At 43.6% G+C, this 4,206-nt stretch overlaps 1 non-coding gene across 1 annotated transcript; it reads left to right on the top strand.

Annotated features, from left to right (window-relative positions):
* The first annotated feature begins 2,393 nt into the window (after positions 1-2,393).
* Positions 2,394-2,466, top strand: TRNAS-CGA (transfer RNA serine (anticodon CGA)). The gene has a single exon. It is a non-coding gene; the product is annotated as a tRNA-Ser (tRNA).
* The last annotated feature ends 1,740 nt before the right edge of the window (positions 2,467-4,206 follow it).

The raw sequence follows: 4,206 nt of genomic DNA, 5'->3' as shown, positions 1-4,206 counted from the left end.
GAGCGTATGTGCAATTCCTTCGTAATTTCTGCGTTTGAAGTTTGAACAACAGCCAGAAGAAAGAACGGAGCACTGTGCTCTCTTCTGTACCCTCTGGTACCCTTGCGCTGGTAATCAAACTTTGAAGCACGTTCTAGCAACCAGCCCAATCTTACGCCCTTGTATGTTTTTCGCGTTTCTTGTTGATAAATGGGCCGTTTATTCGCCATTGTTCTGAACTGTGTCTGCTACTTTTGCAGTAATGTTTTGTAGTTCCTCGTTGCTGCACGTAGACTGTGCCTAATTTATCACTTCTGTTTCTTGTCTGCGCACGACGGTGTTCTACCATGGCTTTTGGTATGTGATGCAATGTTATATCGTTTTACTTGTGGTAAAGCGTGTTGTGGCAAGGTATATTTCTTGTAATATTTTGATATAAGATGACATTATTGCTTTCCAATGGTCCCGACACTTGCCTTGCAATGTTATATCCAATAAGGTATATTATTTTGCATATTCTCTGGTGCTTTCCCTGTTCTTTACATTTTATTAACTGTACCTAGCTTCATAAATAAGCTTCTCTGAAGTATCAGTAATTAACAAAAGGTTGTCTACTAATTTTTCTTCAAACTTCATATTGCTGTAAAGCTGTGTAAGCCCATTTTTTATTTAATGTAATCCATATTCTTCAATCCATAACGCACATCAACTGCGCATTAGCTTTCAGTAATGTCACGTGTTCCTTCTCGTGTACTACTACGAAAAGAGACAGAATGGGATCACGTGATACGCTATCCTCAAGCGCAAATTGTTAATTTTTTTTAGCTTAACTTCAAGGTCTTCGTATACAATCCTTTCTTTTTTTCTAGTTGTTACTGCCAACTTTCTGTCGACGAAGCATCGTAACAAGGTAAGAAGAATTGTCAACCAACGGGCGCAGGGTCACCTGAAAGCCTGTTAGGCGCGAGAAGAAAAAAAAAGCTACCTAAGCCGTTGCGAGAATCAGTGCTCTCTAGCTTGCAATCATAGGAAACGCCAACTATGATAAAGAAACATATGAGCCCGCGCTAAAGGTTGAGGTTTACAAAATGTGAAATACAGAGCCATTATTGTTCCAAGCCGAAACATGCACCAAGTGTGATACCTACGCTGTTTGTTCTGTGTTTTTGGTTGTCGGCCTTTATTGCACCAAGCAGCAGTCATGAAGAAGACTGGCTAAAAAGGTGAAGTCACCTCGAAACGAGAGTTCTCGCTTCAGATTTCTACAGGTTTGCGAGATTTCTTGCTGTTTCTTTCCTCTTTATTTTTTTTTCAAGCGAGCGCCAAGTTTGTTCGATGCGCATTGTCCACTTCGCTTCTAAGCGCGATAAAAGAAAATCGCAACGTAATAGGCTGACAATAACATTGGAAACATTGTTGTCTTGGCATGAAAAGTGCACGACAGGAATCCGAGAAAGAATTGGGGCGGAACAGGCGACGACCGTAGCAAAGTGCAAGCATGATGCGCTGCTCCAGTGATTCGAAGCTCAAAATGCCGAGTGGTATCGAAAATTCTAAATGATATAAAAAGGATTTGCGACAAGCCGCAGTGAACTAATATAGATACATACAGCAAAAAAAAAAAAAAAACGCCAGAATACATCCGTGTAAGAACGAACGTTTGCTGAACTGACAACAGTGTGAGAAAGATAAAGAAAGAGAGAAAGACGCACTGTAGGATGCCTTTCCTGCTCCGCTTGACCTCCGTTCTTGCTCCGTGTGCCAAAAGGAGATTTTGATCATTAGAGGGCCTGATACGTTCGGTGAGACGGAAAGGAAGTAAGTTGTTGCACAAAAGCAGTAGGAAAATAACCCCCTGTGGCTTCTCCGTGAAGAAGGATGGAAGAGTCCGCGAAACTAAACGGTCAACAAACGAGATACTCTCGACGCGCGCTTCACCGGAGTAAACTTTCCGAGAATCGAAGAGAGGCCCGCCCCGGTTCCCCGAAATCCGGGGCACTGTCATGACGACGAAGGTGTACAGCGAAGATATTAAGTGGACATGCGCAGGAATTTTGAACACGGCCCCGGCGGGCTATCCGCCAAAGTTCACCGCAGTGCACCAGCTTACTCAGTGGGCAGCTTTTTCCGCGAAGATAATATTTCACAAGGCTGAACAAATTTCAACGACTTCGACCGGGTACGCATTTTGTTTCTATGCGTATTCGCGGCCCTTACGTCATAAAGTATTTGCTGCGTCATCAAAGAATTTTGACCGGGATGGAAACGCTGCTATAACGCAGAAGGAAAGTTAAGTGCCCTAAGTGCACGTGATATCATGAGAAGCCAACAAACACTGACACGAAGGACAACATAGGGGAAATTTATGTGTACTAGTACACATAAATACCCAACAAAGTGGATGGGGAAACAGCGCCGCGGTAGCTCAATTGGTAGAGCATCGCACGCGAAATGCGAAGGTTGTGGGTTCGGTTCCCACCTGCGGCAAGTTGTTTCTTCATCCACTTTAATTTCCATTATTTATCGTTTCTTCATTCCATTTATTAAGCACAACTAGTTTCCCCTATGTTGTCCTTCGTGTCAGTGTTTGTTGGCTTCTCATGATATTACTAATAAAAATCGGGCCCCTCGGTTAACCCCCTTTCTTCTAAGTGCACGTGGTATTACATGTATGAGATCACTTGAAAGAGCTATAGTTGGCGTTGGCACTAAGTGTGCCACCCACTTGGTCAATCCCTTTCACGTAGTGAGCGTGTGCCGTAGCATGGAAATCGTCATCATAATCAAGCCACGGCATTCATCTCAAATTCTTAGTTCGTGCTGGAACTGGAGAAGTGTTCGTGCGATAATGGGCTAATACACAAAGAACCATAGAGTCCGCCTCAATTCTTGAAACGCGTTCCTCAGGCTGCGGTCAACCTTCACAAGAAGCACTAAAATAGTGCTAAGAATAAGCATCTTAGCAGGGCAGAACACCCACCTAGACGAAATTCGACTTGTTGGCCATATAGTGGCTCCACAGCCACCGTAGTCCTCCATAAAGCAAGCAACAAAATCCCAATAAAGAAAGGCGTCAGGCAGGGAGATACGATATCTCCAATGCTATTCAGAGCGTGTTTACAGGAGGTATTCAGAGACCTGGATTGGGAAGAATCGGGGATAAAAGTTAATGGAGAATACCTTAGTAGCTTGCGATTCGCTGATGATATTGCCTTGCTTAGTAACTCAGGGGACCAATTGCAATGCATGCTCACTGACATGGAGAGGCAAAGCAGAAGAGTGGGTCTAAAAATTAATCTGCAGAAAACTAAAGTAATGCTTAACAGTCTCGGGAGAGAACAGCAATTTACAATAAGCAGCGAGGCACTGGAAGTCGTAAGGGAATACATCTACTTAGGGCAGGTAGTGACGGCGGATCCGGATCATGAGACGGAAATAATCAGAAGAATAAGAATGGTCTGGGGTGCCTTTGGCAGGCATTCCCAAATCATGAACAGCAGGTTGCCATTATCCCTCAAGAGAAAAGTATATAATAGCTGTGTCTTACCAGTACTTGCCTACGGGGCAGAAACCTGGAGGCTTACTAAAAGTGTTCTACTCAAATTGAGGACGACACAACGAGCTATGGAAAGAAGAATGATAGGTGTAACGTTAAGGGATAAGAAAAGAGCAGATTGGGTGAGGGAACAAACGCGAGTTAATGACATTTTAGTTGAAATCAAGAAAAAGAAATGGGCATGGGCAGGACATGTAATGAGGAGGGAAGATAACCGATGGTCATTAAAGGGTTACGGACTGGATCCCAAGAGAAGGGAAGAGTAGCAGGGGGCGGCAGAAAGTTAGGTGGGCGGATGAGATTAAGAAGTTTGCAGGGACGGCATGGCCACAATTAGTACATGACCGGGGTTGTTGGAGAAGTATGGGAGAGGCCTTTGCCCTGCAGTGGGCGTAACCAGGCTGATGATGATGATGATGATGATGATGATGATGATATCTTTCAGTTGAACGATCATTTGAGCAAAATAAGTAGCTTATAAAATTATGGGTTAGTTATTTTCATGCAAAATGCGCGTTTTTCACGGTCTATGCATTAGAATGAGTGGAAACATGTCTAGGAGTTCATCGTAAACAAGTTGGCACCAGATATCGCACGGAGCGAACATGTAAATCAAAGTCTTTGTGAAAAGTTGGCTGAATCACATCCCAAAATAAAATGGCAACCCTGCA

This window comes from Dermacentor variabilis, chromosome 8 (assembly GCF_050947875.1).
Source record: "Dermacentor variabilis isolate Ectoservices chromosome 8, ASM5094787v1, whole genome shotgun sequence".
Classification (NCBI taxonomy): domain Eukaryota; kingdom Metazoa; phylum Arthropoda; class Arachnida; order Ixodida; family Ixodidae; genus Dermacentor; species Dermacentor variabilis.
Note: the sequence above shows the minus strand (reverse complement) of the source record. Positions and strands in the feature narration are given on the sequence as shown.